This window comes from Phyllostomus hastatus, unplaced genomic scaffold (assembly GCF_019186645.2).
Source record: "Phyllostomus hastatus isolate PE091 unplaced genomic scaffold, TTU_PhHast_1.1 phas_contig_209, whole genome shotgun sequence".
Classification (NCBI taxonomy): Eukaryota; Metazoa; Chordata; class Mammalia; order Chiroptera; family Phyllostomidae; genus Phyllostomus; species Phyllostomus hastatus.
Genome location: NW_025333735.1, coordinates 6,590,142 through 6,610,732, shown reverse-complemented (window position 1 = coordinate 6,610,732; position 20,591 = coordinate 6,590,142).

The window sequence follows — 20,591 nt, the reverse complement described above, 5'->3', positions numbered from 1 at the left end:
TCCTGCATCATTAAGCATTGAAAGAATATAATATAACTACTCAAACTGCTTAAAATATTTTGTAACCATAAATTATTATCCAAAAATATTTTTCAAGTAGATAAAAAGAGTTGTCAATTCTGCATAGTGAATGCCTCATAAGGGGCTCGTTTGTGGTTGAAAACTGAATAAAAGCAGTAAATTAAGACCAGACTTAACCATCGAGAAGCTGTAATCCACTGCAGATTTCCTTGGTGAATGAAGTATTGTTATGTGGATTTATCCTCCTTACTTGTACAGTTAACCAGTCACATCTGTGGCCATAGTGTTGCCTGTGCTCACAGACACCGTGGGTTCCCTAACCCCAACGAGGTAAGCCCACGCTGGTTTACATTGTATTGATAAGCCCAAAGCAAACTTCGCAACTGTTTCACAGGGGCTGCCTTCGAAAGGGCAGATAGGGTCTTGAAACTGAATCATTGTTAAGGACAGACAGGGGTATCATGAAATGAGCGAGCACTTGAGAAGCTGCAAGAGACACTAGATGTTCAGTTTTCCAACAGGCGTGGTGTCAGCAGAGGGCACCGTGGTGAAGTCAAGGGGAAGGTGGGTGTGAAACAGGACAGGAGTACCTGGGGTTTCTGAATGCAGCCAGAGCCGGGAACTGGCAGAAATATGGTATACATTAAAGGAGCATCACTCTTCATAAATATTCAATTTCAAGAATTTAAATAGTTTACAGACATAGAAGCCCTTGATGATTATTTTATCCAGCATTGTTGATTTTCATCTGCTGTTTGTCGGCAGCCACGATAATTAATGAATAAGACCCAGGAAGTCTTGACAATGAGTAGGTTTTGTCTTAAGTCTTTGTATTTTTCTTTGTGATTACATGCCAATAAAATAACTGATTTGCCTTTTTGTAAATTAAACTAAAGGGAGCCAAATAAGACATATCTCTGCTATTATTTTTTTTTTCTTTTAGAGCCCAGTGTTTCCAAAGGACATTAATTTTGATTTCTCCGATGAAGGCGTATGGCTACCCCTCATGCTTTACAAAATATTACCAAGTCAGAGCCAAAAAGAGAATCCTAAGTGAATAATATTTCAAAAGAGTTATTTTTCATTATTTAGGAAAAATTCTCAGATTTCTCAGTAATTCATCCCAATATACTCTCTTTGTAAGAAATGTGAGGGGAAAAGAGAGAGAAAACACAAGTGAAAAATGATTTTTTTATTCTGTGGAGGGATAATGTTTAAAAAATTGTAAGAGTCTAACACCTTTCTCAGATAGTATTTTATAAATAAGTCCAGCTTTGCAATAAAAAAAGTTTATTCTGGAACATAAGCAGTTATTTGTACTTTAATGCAATGTACAGGCACACTAGCTTCTTTCAGTCTTTCAGATCAAGAAATGTTTCTTGGAATTTTTCAGAATTCACATATTGCTTTTTTTAAGAGGGAAAGTATTTAGTCAAATGAAACTTGATCAAATTCAGTAGCTCTACTAAAGTGTAAATGACGTTATCTGCTCAAGAAAAGGTCACTGGGGTTTAAAGTAACATGAATGTCCTTTTATTAGTAAAGTGATCCCATAAAACAGCCCTTCCTTGTATGTGCTGAATTTAGTTCTATTTCTGAGAATAAAGTTTATAATTACCATCTCCGCTTAATTAAAGAAAACCACAACTTGATTATACCCATTACATCTTTACAAGCAAAGATGTTTCTGAGGAAAACACAATCTTAAAATCACTAACATTTCAGGATATATATTCCATCAATATTTCTGGAGTTTCAAAAGCTTTTTCCCCTAATTAGTGAAAATGGGCACTGGGCTAGATGTGTGTAGGTGTAGCTCAAATTGGCTGCAAGTATTCTATGTGTCTGAACCTAAAGACGGTGCTTTTTCTAATCAAATACAGCTCTTTAAATCACCCCCCACCACACACACACACCCTTTGGAAGTTGAGGGGGGACATTTCAGTAGGAACTGTCATTAGCAGTAAATTACTCTTTCATGCTTTGAAGTTATATTTTCTAAAATAGCTGCAGATTGAGCAAAATAACAATGGATTATTATACCTTTCCATAGGTTCTATGTACTGCAAGAATTTCTTAAAGTAATAGGACTCCCTCCTTAAAAGAAAAAGTGCTCATTAGTGTTTGTAATTCCATGTGGTGCATCAAGTTAAGTGTCGTGAAAAGGTTATGGTTCTACTCCCTCTAGCATCAAAAGTGTAAAGGTGATAGGTGAGATTCTTCTTGTTGCAAGTGCTGAGAAATAATCATTTAAAGGTTAGTCGCACATAAAAAGAAGAACATTTGTTTAATAAGTACCTTATTTTGGGATATGCTGCACTTTTAAAGGTTACAGAGTAAACCGATTCGCTAGTGATGGCAACAAGAAGTACTATTAAAGTTCTATTAAAACAATCCTTGGTAAAATTCAGATTGCATTCCTTCTCACACATTCCAGCACACATCAAAAAAGTGCTTAAGCTATTTACAGTGCGTCTTCAAGTACATGTTGCCTTGTACACTCTACCTTAAGTTTCAGCTCCTCTTAAAAGCAACAGCAGAGTATTCATAGGAAAATACGTTAGAACCCACACACATATGTACCACCTAACATGATTCATTGTATTTTGCTTTATTCTTTCAGTTTTATTAATTTCTAAGAACATGCCCATGTGTCATGGATTATAAGATTTCTCACCACACCCTATACCATCTTGCTAGGAACTTTTACATCAATGAAATAAATATTGAATCATTTATATAAATAAAAAACTATTTATTTTTATAATTTTCAATTCTAAGATCAACCTCCTTCTACTATTATTCCCCCAAAAAGTCAAAGAGAATCTGGTTTGGCAATAAAATGGAGTACTACTGTGATATGTAGACAAAAGAGAAGTAATAATAATTGTAATATGAGTACATTTTTAAATAACAGATTTTTTGCAAGATCTGTATAAAGGTGGTGGTTTATTGAACATAACTTTTGTACTATTAAAATTTTGCCATTAAGGAACTGATGCACAACAAATAAAAGTTATTTTTAAATATTTAGCACTTTTGAAGTAGAGTTTGAAACTGACAATAATTTTCTTTAGAAGATTAGCTCTTGGCTTGAAATGAATATATGAATAAAATGACTTCAAGGAAAACCTCTGCAGGAAGCAATCTGTCAGAACATGATTGCTTAAAATTTTAATTTACTTTTTTTTTAAATTTTCACATAGGCTGCAAAGTTTCCTAGTTGTGACATTTTGTTGGTAAACTGTGAGTTCTCATATTTTTATAAGGAGTTGATTTTTAACATGGGCGGAATAAGAAATTTAATTAGAGCACATTTTCAGGTAACTTCTAAGATTCATTATTTAGATTAAAGGAATAGAAAGCTTATAACTTTTATCCTACACAAAGTAAGAACTATCTTTATGTACATAATACATTTGCAATTAGAAGAAAATACAACACTCTTATTTTAAGCAACTTAGCTAAGAATCAAGTTATTCTTTTAATTTTCCTTGCTTTCCAATTGGAATAGGGAAAAACCTATTTCCTGGGCAATTTTGCAGAGCAAAGATATTAATACTTTGGGGTTTAATTGTATCCTGTGTTTAAATACACTGTGGGTGAAACCCCAGACCTCTGCTTAATTGCTGTGAGAAAATAGCCTGATTTCTCTGAGATTAGGCACACGCTTATGTATACTTTGACCCAAGAGTGCCTCCTTCAGAATTAATCTTCTAAGGTAGAGGGATTTGCTTTTATATTGCAGCAGGGCTATTCGTGACAAACAGGGCCTAATAAACTAACTTCGCCCTCTAGACCTCGCTTTCACTGTCAGCGTTTTCTTCATCTATTCACTTCACACATCTCTTGTCCAGTGGCTTATTAGCAAAACCCTAAACTGGGCGGGAGGAATAATTTCAATGGTGGTTTTTAATTAGAGAACTTTGAAATTTAAATCAAATACTTCAGAACTAAAACTTTCATTTTTACTAATGAAACATAAAGTGTACTAAAATAACTCCATTTAAGTAAATACCTTGGCCTTGTGAAAAGACAAACAATTCATATTTACTTAAAATTTTGTTCTGCAGCTGTATTTTGTTGGATTCGTCTAATGTATAAAAGCACTTTTTCCCCCCCATCAGCTACATCAGAATTGTTTTTGTAAGATGTAACAGAATGTTCTGCTTTTTAAATATTTATATTAATCAAAGTTAGGGCTGTTTATATTTTTTGGCAACAGGGCTTTTCTTTAAAAGTGATGCACTTCCATTTAACTAAACAAAAGTGTTGAAATGGCCTGTCATATAAACTTCAACAGAGTACAGCTTGTAATAGAAATTTTGAAGACAAGAAGAAGGGGAGCTGCTTTCTAGGCCCCGGGTGAAACATGGATTAATAAAATGTGAGACACTGGTAATTTCCAAGATTTTCTTGAGGAAATATCATTCATTGCCACTTATAAAGTATAGAGTTACCTGGCTGAAAGGTTTGCGTTCAAGTTTCTTCATCTGTTTTCTGGGAGAATTGGTAAGTCAAGCCTAAAAGCTGGCTAAAAACGGCAAACCCCTAAAGCTGGGGCTTACTAAATCATTCAACTCATTAAAACTCATTTATGTTTTATATATTTCTAAACCATATTCACAATGAAAAAAATACCTTCATGTTACTTAACCTGCAATCTTCTATATTTGTGAGCGGGAATAGCTCAGACTAAAGCATTTCTGCAGTCAAATCTCCAGTTATTGTAATTGCTAAAAGATTCGATTAGTTAATTTGAAATCATATAGTCAGTCTGAACTCCCACAAGGGAAATGCAGTCTTTATTAAAGACACTTAAACAGCAACCCAATCTTGGTGAAATTCATAGTTTATATTGTTCTTTTGTAGTTTGAACAATCTCAAATATTCTGGAAGCTTAATAAACACAGCTTCAAGTCTTTAATAAAGACTTCATTGGGGATTTCAGTGTAATTTTTATTTGGTCATTCAAGTTGTATAGATTCACTTCTGTGGGAAATACTCCTAACAAGAAAGAGTGAAACTGGAGCATCTAGTCACTAACGTGGAAGTTTCAAATGCTTTTGCTTCCAGGGAAAGGAAAGCGTGTGTGTAACAAACAGGAAGTATTATTATGCATTGCAGGCAGAAGGACTAAAGGTCTCCTGTTCGAACTTTTGGCCCTTCCAGAATCCCTGATCCTTCATTATTTTGTTTAACTTGATGTAAGTCTTGACCAGTAGCTGACTCTGAGAAAACATTTCCTGACATCATTTTCAGAGGTGGTGTGGGATTGTTATGCTTGCCTTTTCATTTTGGGTTGAGGGTGAAAAGTCCAGCAGTGGTTCCTGGAGAATAGTCCACGTATGGTCTTTTAATTACAAGGTTGGGCTAATTCATTCCTCTGGCCTTTAACATTACAACTTTATTTTCAAACATTGGTTAAAATAATCAATGCACACACACATTTACAAACACACAAACACATTTAAAGAGGCAATAATATGCTATAGTAGAACAGGGAAGAAATAGACTCTTTAATTACCTCATCCGTAATATGAAGTGGTGAGGGAAGAGCAAGAAAGGTCAGGGCATAATAAAAATAAAATTTAAAACTCTAAGCTAATTTACTTTTTTTATTTTACCAGCTAAAACCAATGAAAATAAACATGTATTCCATTATGTTACACCATTATGGATTATTATTAATATCTTGTTTCCAATTTTATGCAATTTTGGTATAATCCATATCTGTGCATTAGTCTAGATAGGGGGTTTTGCTTGAGGTAATTGACATTATATAGTCCAAAGCACAGAAAGAAGAAAACATATCTATAATCTTTACCCATTTCCAAACAGGGAAGGATAATCAGACCAGTTCTTCTATTGTTTGCCCTCCCCCTTCACACAGAGCTCCCTTTGAAGTCAGAGGGAACTGGAGGAGCTAAGGCTGAGAATGTGGCTGGAGAAAAACAATGAATATTATTATCAGGTCAGATTCTCATAGCCAGGTTTTATGCCACATTAACCATTGCGTTTCTATAATACAGAGCCTTTATTATTGCTTTTCTCTTCTGGTTTATTCCAAGATCACTAATATAATTTCTCATAATATACTGGGTATTTTTCTTAAGTATATTTATTTGAACTTCCTAAGGCTAGGTCCACAATCCAACCACTCAAAAAATATACAAAAATAATTTTTAAGAAAAAGTTGCAAACCTAAAAAAGCATCATTTTCTGCTTATCTGGAAGTCTAGATGGCAGAAACACTGGCATCCAGGGTGACTACAATACAGAGAAGTTATGAAGTTAGTGGGGTTTACTAATTGTAAAGCAGTTCCTTCTCTCCATTTTCCCATGCTTGCTACCTCCTTCAAGGAGAGAGAACATACAAGCTTGTATTTATGTCACCTTGCTACATTTCCGTCTTGCTACTGCCACTTGGAAATTTATTTTCAGTCCATTTGTTATAAATCACAAGGGACATAAACATGTGTGAATGCATAGGAGGTAAAGTTATATAAACTTATACGATGATGGGCCTAAGGCATGAACAGCCATTTGACATAGGTGAGCAGACAGTTGTCCAAAGACTCTCTTCACTTCCCAAAGTTCAACAACAGGAAAATGATTGAATGCAGGAATTAAAGCATAACTGACCAACTAACTTGTCAGGCTAATAAACTCTGAAAATAAGCCAAGTTCTATCTATCTACCTATCTATCTATCTCTCTAGCTAGCTATCTTTGAGAATACTATGCTAAGCCATGTGATAATTATTAAAGATTCAAAGACAAATCACATGGTTCTTGAGAAATCCAAAGTCGTGTGGAGGAGAAAGACATGTTAATAAACAATCTCAAAAAAATAAATACGGCAAGCATTATAACACAGGTGTGTGCTTAGCACTGTAAGAGTACAGAGAAGGGTGTTGTTAATTCTCCGCAGAGTCTGGAAAGAAGTGCTGGATTGGTCGGTAACAGTTTCACAGAAAAGTTATTAAATAAGCTGTGTCTTAAAGTATAAGCAGGTATTCACAAGCAGAAGAGAGGCCATCTCAGGCAAAAATAATAGCATGGATTCAAACCAGAGTATGTCTCATTCAGGGAACAAGAAGTTGTTGCGCCTGACTGCAGTTTATGGTGTACAGCCTTTGTGTTAGGGAAAGCATCTACTGTAATTCGGTTTCAAATTGCAGCCCAATAAACAAAGCCTTGTATGTTATGCTAAAGAGCTGAGACTTCATCTAGGAAACAGTGAAAAGTCACCAAAATGTTTAAGGAGAGAAGTAACATGATCAGAATTGTATTTTAAAAGATAGCTGGCATCAGTATAGAGGAAGGCTTGGAAAGTAACAGAATAGAATGATGCTCATCAGTTAGAGTGAAGTTGAGAACTGAAAATGACTGAGAGCCCAGGCTATGGTAATAAACTAAGGAGAGGTTTTAGAAGGTATTTTTTTTAATTGGCAACTTCAATCTATATAATTTTATGTGCATACTGTCAGATTTGGGTCAGAGTGATATGAATGGAAAAAAATCTTTTCCCAGCATAGTTAATAATAAAAGATAGTTTTGTAAGTCAGAATTCATAAAGTGGGGCCTGAAATTAAAATTTTTCTGAAATTGTTTATTAAGGGAGAGCTTTCAGGAGAAGGGGAACAAGAGAAGCAGGATTGGACAAAGAAGACAGCTGCGAAGGATATGGTCTCAGTTCAAACCTGGCTTTAGCTTAACCTGGTCCCTTGGGGAGATCTGCGATGTAAATTATACCACAGGGACAGCCCCTCTTACCTCCGGGAGGGTAATTCTCAGGTGAACTGGCACTTTTCTGCTAAGGGTAAATCCTTGGCAAGGCTGTGGCCATGAGCTGTGGCAGCCCAACACTCACCGCAGCTGGGGAATGGGAGGAGTGCCAACAACAACCCCTGCAGCCCACCCGTTGCAATGCTCAGCCCCACTTGCTTTTTATATTAAGTTGACTCCATCCAGGCACAGCTGCTTTGGGATTCTGATCAGTCACACTATCTGGCCTTTATGTAAGAGAATATGTAAAAGAAGAGTTAGCAGAACAAACGACAGCTTCCCCTGCTGCACCTCCCTCCTCCATCCCCCTTTTAGATGCTCCTCCTTAGGGGCCAGTACTTCTGCAGGTCTAGGTATATTGCCAAGAGAGGTAACAAAACTATGACCTCTGCGGCATCTGAGCACCTGATTACCATGCCCTGTTCAGGCTGTGGTTGCTGTACTTGCTCATTATAGTTAAATAAGGCATGAGAATACAAAATATGCCCCAGTGGGTCACCTGAGTGACAAACCCATTGCTCTCTGCCTTCAATATGTGACAGCATTGCTCCCTCCTCATGATAATCAGGTTAGTTTCCCTGCCAATTTAGTACCTTTTTAGTGCCTGCTAGTACACTGCTACAAGGAGGCCAAAACAATCTGGAAATAGCCCTAGATTTAAGTTTACTGAGACTCCTGCTACATCTCCTAGAGGAGGTTTCCTCCCATTGAGACCTAGGACCTCTAGACTCACAAAACCTAAAGTTCTAGGAATGGGTCCCTGGAAGTGAAGGTGAGCGGAGTCCCTGTTACATTCATCCTTTGATCCCTGGGTTCATGTATTCTACCTGTTGGGAACAGAGTGCCATACAATATCCACTGGTTTAAAGTGTCTATTATACCCTGAGAGATGGTACCCATGCTCACACGGTGTCATCTCTAAAACAGTGCCTTTGCTATGCTAAAATGTGGCAGGACCAGTGAACCCCCGAGGTCCTGTGCCCACTGCCATACTGCCTGTCAATTACCCTTGGTTCAATTAGCCTGGTGTTATCCATATAGTGAACAAAGAATGAGGCCCTGCAGAACGTTCAGACTGTCCAAGTCCCTTCAGACTGCATTTTGACTAAGCTGGAGAATTAACATAGCACTGAGACACGACCATGACCACACTGTTGTTTAACAAAATGAATGTAAGCTATTTCTTAATTCTTCTTCCTGATGGGTATTTATAACACATTTGCTAGAACAATAACCACATACCTTGGATCCACTTAACTTGGCCCTAGTGCATATATCATCTAGAGCATAGCAGCTGCAATTGCAAATACAACTGGGTTGTCAGTATTCCACTGTCATGCACCATGACCCGTCTGATTTGGGTATCATCTAGACTGGTGAATTACGAAGGAGTATGATGGGGATCCTTCCCCACACCCTGTAAATCTCTGAGAATGGTACTAATCTATGCAATTCCCCTCAGGATGTGATCACTGATTTTAATTAACTAACTTGACAGAGGAGATAGTTTCAAGGACTTTTATTTGTCCTTTGGTAATGTAATAGCTAACCAAGAAAACAATGGTAGTATCAAATCCTAATAGGTCCTTTCCAATTACATGTTCAAGGACTAGGTAAATAACCACTGGGTGAGTGTGTAAACCCAGTAGACCCATCATGAAATGTATCTGAGTTAGGACTCCATTTACTTCCTGACATTTAAATATCACCACTCTAACAAGGGGCCCATTATGATGCTATCAGCATATACTCATACCTTGCATCTATCAGTCCCAGAAAAATCTGAGTATCCCCTTTTCCCCAATGTACAATTTCCTGAGTAAATAGCTCTTATCCTTGTAGGTGAGGACTGGGGAGAGGGTGTCGCACATTTGCCATAATGTTGCAGTTCTTTTCTCATGGGGACCCCACATCTCCTTCAGTCAATGGGTCCAGGATCTGAGAACTGGCTCACATCCGAAGACAAAGCAAGAGATTAAGACTTTCCATCACATTACCTGACCTCAGCCTTTTGCTCATCTATTTCTTTCAAATCTCTTGATTATACATACCAATACATACATTTATTGGTTGCTCATCTCTTGTACCCTTACACAAGGAGGTATTTTTCCATTTCCATTAATACTTTGGGACAACCTCCACCCACCTGCTGAACAGACATTTCAACCTTACTTCCCTGTGTGGTAGTTGCACCAGCTTTGCTTCTGACGGCTACATACTGCCCTGTAGCTTCTGTTAATCTGTAATCCTACCATCCCCACTGCCACAGTGAACCCCAGTCCTCTAACAGTATCACCCACTATTCCTGGCCTAAGAAGAACTAGGCTGCTCTACTGTTGAAATCCCCTTCATGAACAGAATTCTCTTCAAGACCTCCTGAGAAACATAGTCAAATATGGATTTTTCAGTCTTACATAATGGGCTCGTTTTTTTTTTTTTTATGAAATATGTGTTTTCCTTCTTCTGCAGCCTGTTACTAGTCCAGGGGTCTCACTTTTTCCAGGCAATTGAGATCTATCCCAGTCTTATATTAGACCTATAACCCAGGGCCTTGGTAGCTATTAAGTTCTGTGTCACAAAAGAGTAATACCACATCAACATGTAACTGTCTATGAGCTTTCTACTTTGCACACCAGGGTGCAGGGTCCTCAGGATCTACTCCCAGGCAACTCTCGGGGCGTACATGTCAGCCAACTCTCAGCACTCTCTTGGCATATTACTTATCTCCACCCTCAGTAGGCCATTTTATTCCTAATTTGGATAGAATGAGATATGGCCCAAGTTATGAGAGAAAGTACAGAAGGGACCCGAGGATGGTCTTATGAGAAACCTGCCACACCTGAGACTTCTGTATAGTCTTCATGAACATGTCTATCTTTTCCAACAAGATAGAAGGGGCTTACTAGCCACTGCTGCACGCCAAAAGTGTTTAGAAGAGTATGCAGATTTAAGGTTCTCAGCTACCCAGATTTCCCTATCACCGCCCCAGGATCCTGCTCCTTTTCTTCCAGGGCTCTGAATTTGGACTTGTGTAGGCTGAGAATTTAGCCTCCTTTAAAGGCCTGCCACTTTCACAATTATGATGTGAACCTTATCTTCAAATCTGTCTTCCAACTAAAATAGGTGAGTGTCTCTTTAAATGGTTCTAATAAGTAATCCTGACTCCCACAGTATGTTTTAAATTCTGGGTAATAGATCTGGGCCTGCATGGCAGATGAGCCCTGAGCATTCACACCATTGTATGATACCTTGCTTGAGTATGGGCTGGTTTTGTGATTTGCTTTTAACCAACAGAATATTGCAAAGGTGACAGGATGTCACTTTCATGATTAGGCTCTATAAGTTTGTCACTTCCTTCTGGCAAGCAGAATCCCTCTCTTACTGGCTTTGATGAATTGAGCTGCCATGCTGGAGAGAGGCCTATGTGGCAAGGAACTGAGGATGGCCATTAGCCAACAGCTCTCAAAGAACTGAATCCTGTCAGCAGTCACATGGGCTTGAAAGTGGACATTTCCCCAGGCAGGCCTTCAGGTGAGAGCCCAGTGCTGGATGACACCTTGCTACAGACCTCTAAAAGACCCTAACAAAGGACACAATTAAGCTACAGTCTCCTGACCCAAAGATAGACCGTGTATGTGTTTTTTAAGCTGCTAAATTTGTGATAATTCATTATACAGCAGTAGTACCTAATAGAGTTCATCATTTTCTCTCTTCAGTGAATCAGTGATACTTAGTTATGATCACCCAAATCCATAGTCCTTATAGTTCCAGTTCCCCTCATCTCTCAAAGCCAGAAACATTACACTAGCTAAAGTATCCCTTTCTACCTGTATCTCAACCCACTGGACCACCATGAGTGAACATTTTAGCCTAGAGTTTGCAGTTTTTCTGTAAAAGGCCAGGTAATAAGTATTTTAGGCTTTGCAAGCCAAACAGTATCTGTCTCAAATACTCAGCTCTGACAATACATAAATGATTGTGTTCCAATAAAACTTTCTTTACCCCTGGCTTATGTGGATTGAGTGCCAGCCTGAGAACCAAAGGGTCACTGGTTTGATTCCCAGTCAGGATCTGATTCCCAGATCCCAAGCCTGGGTTGTGGGTCAGGTCCCCAGTTGAAAGTATGTGAGAGGCAAGCAACTAATGTTTCTTTCCCTCTCTTTCTCCCTGCCTACCCCTCTCTCTGAAAACAAATAAATAAAATCTTTAAAAATAAGTTGGAAAAAAAACCCTTTATTTATAGAAAGCAGGAGCTGGATTTGGCCCACAGCCATTGTCTGCTGACCTCTGGCCTTAACAATCACACTGCTCAGGAATGCCAGGGACTAACAACCCTGTATCCACCACTGATGACAGAGGCCTCATTGCCATCCACCTCCAAAATCCTACCTTAGACTCCCCTTCCTAGGCCCACATGCAGTTCCACCCATATTGGCTGGGTTCTCTAAAAGCAGAACCTAGGAAAAAGACTTTTATAAAAGTGACTTATTGTGGGAGTACTCTTAGGAAAAGTGGAAGGGGAGGAGACAGAAGAGGGCAAGGAAAGAAGCTAAACAGGCACGAGTGTTTAGCTCAAAAGCGGGGGAGCCTGGTTGCACAGGAAGCTCCTGAAGTGCCAGAATTCAATTCAGTCTTGCAGCAATAGAGGGAGCCCAGAAGGGGAGAATATTTATGCCCCTATCAGGGAAGCAAGCATTGGCTGCTGGCAGCCACAGGGAAGAACATTCCAAACAAGGCAGTTTCCCTTCTCAGAAGTAGAGGGCAGCTGTTAGTTAACCCAAATCTCACAGCAGCTGAGGTATGGGTGCGGCCCTGTTCCTACCCTGGGGCAACCCTCTTAAACTTTCCCAACTAAACTTCAGTTAATAGCTTGGAAGCATTTTTATTAATTTCTAAGGGGTGGAAATGGGGTGGTTAAAATACAAAGAATATTAATGATGCCAAAAATGGTGCAAAATAATTTCTGGTAGTTTTTCTTACATACTTTATAGGTGTTGCTGATTATCATTTTCCTTAGCCCATTTGTCATAATTAGAACCAATATAGTCAAAGCAGATAAAATTGAATGACGGTTTAAGGAAACATTGGCAGTACCAAGATGCAAAGCAAATAGGTCTGCTCTCATATCATCTAACGTTCACTATTACATAATCTAATAGCAAATACCACAGAGCCCAGCTGCTTCAATTTCTATCCCATTCTACCCCATACTACCTATAGGAACCTGGGCAAGTTATCTAAAGTTGTGTGTCTTAGTTTCCTATCTGTAAAATGGAGCTAATACTAGTATATGTCCCACAAGGTCATTGTGGGTTAAAATGAATACATGGAAGTGTTTACAACACACTTAGTAAATGTTAGCTTTATTATTGTTGCTGGTGGCATAACATTTATTATGATCATTAACTTACCCATTTTATATTTCTATTTTTTACCAAGAAACAATTTTTATTTATTTTTAAAATGTATTTGTTTTATTTTAAGTATAGTTGTAATACAATATTATACTAGTTATATTAGTTTCAAGTGTACAAAATAGTGATTCGACGTCTTTATTGTTATATTCACATGTATCTTTTACAATGTACCTTTAATTGTGCTGTGCTATGGGCTCTATTTCCTCGTAGTCCTGCACTTCAGCATACCAGAAAATAGAATTAGATTAGTTTGCTCTCAAGCAAAAATCCAAGTCTCTTTCCTAGACCCCAAAGGAAATTCTACAGTCATATCCTTAAGCCCCTTCTGTAAACAGAGTTGAAAATATACCTATGCTTCTAAGCAAAATCCATGAAAAAAATTTTTCTCTATCCACATCTGAGGTAATTATCCTCCAGTAATAAAATTTTAAGAGCCTCCAATTTGGGGGGTTTTTATTGTATTTTTCTATTACCATTTAGTCTCCTTATACCCCTTTGCCCCCTGGCAATCCCCACACTGTTGTCTGTGTCCATGAGTCCTTTTCCCTTTTTGTTCAACCTCCCCGCCCCCTAACCTCCCCCTCTTAGTTGTCATTCTCCTCTCCACCTATGCATCTGTCTCTGTTTTGCTTGTGAGCTCAGTTTGTCCATTAGATTCCACATATGAGTGAGATCATATGGTATTTGGCTTTCTCTGACTGGCTTATTTCACTTAGCACAGTGTTCTCCAGTTGCATCCATACTGTTGCAAAGGGAGCCTCCAATGTTTGGTACGGTGAAATTATGCCTTGATTTTGTACAGTTTGGTGGCCTGGCTGACCACAAACAAGAAACTTTAGAGAGTTCAAAAATTTTCTGCAGTTTTCATACATGGATTTGCAACTACGTATATAGAAGCTCATAAGAATATTATTGTTTGTATTGTATGTGTATATACAATGCTTCAGGAGATAAGTTTCCAACTTTTTAATTTATAAAATTACTTTTGAACTTATAATAATGCTCAGAGTACAAGATTCTATACCTTGGACCCACAGGAAATATACCTGATTCCTCTCAACTGTCCAGCATTTCTACTTTTTCTCTTCATCTTTATAAATTCCCACTTCTCTTTATCTTTATAAGCCACTGCTCAATAAACGAGAAAATAGAAACCAAATAATCAGGGAGGTGTAAAGGGAAGATCACAATTATTTAAGGAGTGAAACATCTGGAAGGGGGTCACGACCTCATCATCTATCCAAAACAGCTTATGAAGCTCATCCTGTAGTTGACTGAAGAATTGCAAGTGGAAGTGCTTTATCAAACATTAACTGAGAAAATGTATGCCAGTGCTTTGGATAAGTCAAGTTGTCATTCTGCTCCATAAATATTTATTCTGCAGATGGTCTTTAAACCCACCAGTTTCCTTTTTATAAGGAAAAGTTAAGTTGGTATATTTATTTTATATTACAGAAATTTTCAACAGTTGGGACTTTTAAAAACATTTATTCCACTTCTTTTCCTATTTAAAACCAGTGGCTTGAACTGAACAGATCATTAGATAGTAGGAATTTTCACACTTATATCCAGCGAAAAATTGCTCTCATGTACTATATCTATTATGTCTTTCCCTTGGCAATGTAAAAATTTGTTTTAAAAATATTAGAAGCCCTTTGGAAATCCTGCTCTTCAGAGAGAAAATATTTAAAATCAATAAGCCATTATTTATTGGAAGATAATTAAACTAGAGAAGTAAATTATTTTTAACCCAAATGTGACCATATCTTTCTGATTTAAAAGCTCATTTAAAAAGAAAAGCCTCATTCTTTTATTAAGGACTTAAGTACAGTGTAACACGGAACAACTGGTATCGTGTGAATCAAAAAAAAAACCCACATAAGTATCAACACACTACATTATGTCTGTTTGATTCAATCACGAAGCACACTGAGCACCAACTAAATGCCAGGGACTGTGACAGGTGCTAAGAATGCAAAACTGAAATGGTAGTTTCCGCCTTCAGGGAACCCAAGTCTAATGTAGGCGACAGCCACTTCAGCAACTATCTACAGTCCAGTATGACAAATGCTGTGCTAGCAGCGTCAGCTGAGCATTATGGGAGCAGGAAAAAAAGTGCCCAAATGTGGTTTAAAAATTAGAAATGCAATAAGAATGTCTTAAGGCTCAAGGATGGAAAAGAATCAGTCAGTATATGAATTAAGATTAGCAAAAGCCTTTGTGAGAGCAAGTATACAGGAAATTTCTTAACTGTGACTTCCCAGGAGAACCAAGAGTAAAAAGATGTAGAGAAATATTTTGTGAGCAATGAACCTATTTTAACATCTCCAGAATGTTTTGACAGAACCTAAGTTGTGACTTTAATGATTGACCTCATTCTGTGCAGTTATCCCTGTAACTGCTAAAATCATTAATAATTACAAATAATCATTATTTCAGTATGATAATCAACCACGTGCTAAATTTACATGTACACTGTGGTATGTATGCTCAGTTCTGAGTCAAATGTGGTCACAATTATTAATATCTAAGAAAATCATGGTGTGACAAAACTCAAGTGCTCAGCTCTTCATTGAGTTAATAAAACTCATTTAGTCAGCAAGATATAATTACATGAAACTGCAATATGAATGAATTGCTTTGGCATTTGCTTTCATATCTCTTTAAGCTATTAAATATACTACAGCCATGGCTCTTTATCTGACTGATCATCTCTTTCCCATATATATATATATATATATATATATATATATATATATATATGGGAAAACTATGCAAAACAGTTGCTGCTTACACTCTTCCCTCTGTCTTCCACCTGTCTATTTTTCATCACTACAGTGGTTTTGCCTCATCTTTCTGAATATTTGAATTGTATGACTAACTTTCCAAATCATTCTACAACAGAAAGATTTAAATACGGTCCCTGCTCTGTGATTTTATATATAATGAAAAAACACCTATCAAACAAAGAAAAGATGGAGAGGTACTCTTCCCTAGAAAAATAGTGATACTACAGAAAAACCAGTTGTCTCTTTTCTAATTCTTTGTCTCTGACATCTGTCATTTGGGGGAGAGGGTCACGTGGGTGTTTGGTGGTATTACATTAGTACTTGAAACATTCCCCTCTTTCTTTGGCACTAATTCTCTACCCTTTGTCAATAACTTCTTACCTTACAGTATTAGCTTCAGGTATTTTTCTCTTTAGCTCACAGCTAGAGAATTGTATTTGCAAATGTTGCATGCCCTGGAATTAAAGTTTGAAAAACACAGTAGCAACAGATATAATGATGATTAAAATATGTGAATTTATTTAGTGTTTCACAAATTTCAAAGCACTTTATACATGTTATCTTCTTCGAGCCTCACAATAACTGTTTGAAGAGGTATTATAGTTTTCATTTTACACAAGAGAAACTTAACTACTTTGATTGGGTTTCCCCAGAAGCTTATAAGACAAGGATTCAACTGCATTTAATTTATATGGGAGCTGATCCCAGAAACATTGACAGGGAGTGAGAAATGAGACAGGGAATGGAAGAAAGCCAATAAAAAGTGCATTTTCAAGGCAGTTTCCAATTTGGCAACTGGAACTCACTCCTGCTGGGGAACTCTGAAGGATGGTGTATTGTAGAACACAATTCAGTATTAGCCCAACCAAGGGGTGAAAAAGCTGGGATATTTATCTACCAACTCCCTGTCCACCTTCGGTTGAAGTTGGCTTCCATACATAACAACTCTAGGGCACTTTGGGCTTCCTTTTTTGTAAGCTGAGCATATCCTCAAAGCCAGAAAAAAAGTCTTCTGTCCCAGAGACACAGGTGTTCACAGTAAGAAAATTTCAAGTTTCAAAGGTGAACACTTAGGGAATGTGAGCAGGGTAGGACAGAGTCTGCTGACCAGGCTCAGCAAGGATAGGAGATTTCTCAGTCCCAAGTCCTGCAGGTAGTGCAGGCAAGGTCGGGAAGGGAACTAGGCCCTTGACTATTTGGTAGATTCTTTGCTATAATAAAATTAGATGTCATTCCTTGTGATCAAACTATAAATTAGGAGGGAGGATAAAGAAGACAGAGTGTACTCAAAAAGGTATTCTTGGAAATGGTCTTATGGTAATTAAAGGTTTATTCACCCTATTCTATATGTATAATAAAATCATTAAAAACTTACAGCTTTTACAGAATGTGAAGTAAATATCAATACATTGCCCTTTACACAGCAAGCATACTAACTAAGTCCCTGCCAAAATATGTTGCAAAAGTTTTCAGTTTAATTGAAGGCATTTTGCCAAGGACACTGGAACAAATTTTAGGATTTACAAGTGCCATAATACATTCAAAGGACATGTATATTGCAGAAAAATATGACAAACAAGTGGTCAGGCAAACATTATGTGGAAAAATCACAGCCAGCATGTATGTGTCACCACTTGACAGCCGATTCACATCAGCATCACTCAATCATCAGTATTAGTAGGTTTCCACAGTTGTAAAATATTTGCATACAGATGTGAAGGTATTCTTGTGGCTTACTCAATAAATGAGAATGGGACTTTATGCACCCCTGAGTTTTCAATTAATGTTGATGACAGAATGAATGGCTATTTATGCCAACCAGCCTTTCATGTTCATTCATGATACACAATACCTAAGTCTTAAAGATCTCATCTAAATGCCTCCCCTCTTAGGAGGGTGCTTATGGATTCTATTGTATATATAGGGTAGCATAAGGTTCAATGATCTAGCTAATCAGTAGTGTGGCCCTTACACTTTAGCAAAAGCTGCTGAAGCCTTTGTTCTGCAATGGGGCATTATCCTCAATTTCTACAATAACTCGAATGTTTGATTATAATAAGATCTTAGGCAACTGATGCCTGAACTTAACTTTCCCAAGTATACCCATCCTTACCACTTGTTTTGGGGAAAAAAAGATACCTACACAGGAAAATAATTTTCCTATATGTAGTAAATTCTTCCTACACTCATCCATCTGACTGTGTGAACAGGAGCCTATCTCATAGCTGGAAACCAATAAATGCTTATTGAATTTAATCAACAAGCAAGCTGGAAAACTACCAGCCTTGGCCACTGTGCTTCTAAGATTTCTGTAACATGATGCAGTTTCTAGGAGGTGAAGGTTAGTAGCCTCCCTCACCCCACCCATCTCACAATCTCTTCTAGCTGGGAAAGAAATGTGTAAATACCACGTGAAAAAAGTGTTCATGATAAATAAGTAAAATTCCACTTTTCTACTTGGATTAGAAATGAATTCCAATGGGCTTACTCATTATTCATATTAATTAAAATTACAACAATAACTTTTCTTTCTATACAGACTTATTGTTAAAAAAAACTTTCACAGATACACCATCTTTTTTAGTCACACATCAGCCTTATGAATGGCTAAGCTTAAATGTTGTCCCCAAAGTTGAGTATTTAAGTGGAAGGAAAACCAGAGTTCCATTCAGGTGACAGGAGAAACTGAGATAGTTGTGCAAATTTATCAAATGTATTCCAAAATAACATATCTATAAAAGTTTAAACTAGGTTTCCCAAGTATTGAGACTCCATGTAAAAAGTACAGGCATGTTTGTTTACTTCTGCAAAGCAAATTAAGTGTGTAGTCCATGCATTAGTGATGTCTATTATTTTAATTCCAAGAAGTATGTGTATCAAATTGCCTTTACAAGAGGAACCGTATTAAAACAACTTGTATTTACATGCCTTATAGTTTTCACTTGAGTGTTTATCTTACCACTAACTTTAGGACAGTGCTATAACGTGACACAGTTTTCAAACTCTGACATGCTATTGGCTGTTCCAGAGCACAGATTGGTGTTTGTGTACTAGGACATTCCAATTCTGCAAGGGGATGTACCAAGGCTAGAGCCTCCTTGTTAAGAGTTCATGTACAAGCAAGCAAAGACATCAGACCAAATGGTTACCAAAGGCTTTGAATTATGTAAACTAACCCCAAAGGATCTATTTAGAGTTTTTACATTTGCTCATGAGTTCTAGAAGAATCTCGGTGGTTTTAACCCATATCTAACTTATTTTTTTTCAAGTGTAGCTCATTTCCTCTTGAAATCTTTCCCCTGCTGTGTGGCCCACACAGGCAAGAAGGGGCAGACAGGCCCAGCATAGACCCCACACCTCCTGGGGCTGTTTCTGGGCAAAAGCACAGAGATGCCTGCAGCAAATATTCATAGGGAAATCAGAATCTCCACCAGAAGGGAAGTCACTGCTCCTTTTGCAGTTACACGCTATGACTATCAAAATTCTGAATCTGGAAGAGAAATTTAGAGATTATTTCATACAGATATACTCATTGGATACATTAGGAATAGGAAACAAATCTCTGAGAACTTAAATGACTTGCCCAAGTCCATGGCAATGTTAGGGATAAAACATACCACTCAGAGTAGAATAAAAATATTTATTTATTTAAAAACATGAAACATAATCAAGACAACTATTGGTGAGGCTGGAAAACCAGACTTGAAAGTGCAAGATTTCTAAGTAAATCTTGATTTATTTAGAAGAAGCCTTGATACAGAATACAATTCAGTTTGGCCTCCTTGCCTAAATAATGAGGTTAATATTTATTTCTGAAAAGGCTTAGATCTATCATCTAAAGCCTTAAATCACATTCATTCAATGCCAAGCTTAAGCATTGTAATAATGAAAAGGCACAGCCAGTCTGAAACACAGAAGCTGCTGATAGATGCTAAAATAATGAGTGTGCTTCCACCTCCCACCCTGTGCCTAGGTGATCACTGGTGAGAGGAGGGCATGACTAGCAACCGCAGTGTGGGGTTGAGCAGGATGATTTATAAACCTCAGCACATTGAAGACCAAAAAATAAATCATTAAGTAGCATGGCTCATGATTCAACTTGCTCCCCCCACCCCATCATGAGTAATAAATTGTGTGGGCTTTAATAATTTATAGGAGATGTTGTTATAATGTGAGAATAGTAACTTTGGTGAGTCTTTTAATTTGCTTGTGATGTCAGTAGTGGCTGAAGTGTTTTTTCCACAGGACAGCAATACTGCTGGTGCACAATTGTATTTTGACACTCAGTCAGTCAGAAGCTCCTGGGGACTAGAAGAGACAGTTCACTTTAGCACTGAGCTTATCAATTTGGTGCATGTCCCTTGGGAATCACATGCCACAGAGAGAATTAAACCCAAATGTTTGAAAGCACTTAGAATCATATTAGCACATTCACATACAACAATTTTCCCCCATGTCCTTGTGGAAGCAAAATGTGACAAAAGCCATTTTATTTTTGCCCAAGACTATTCCTCAGACTTGCTAAGGGGGAAAAAATAGATGAAAGAGAACATTTAAACACTAACAGAATGCAA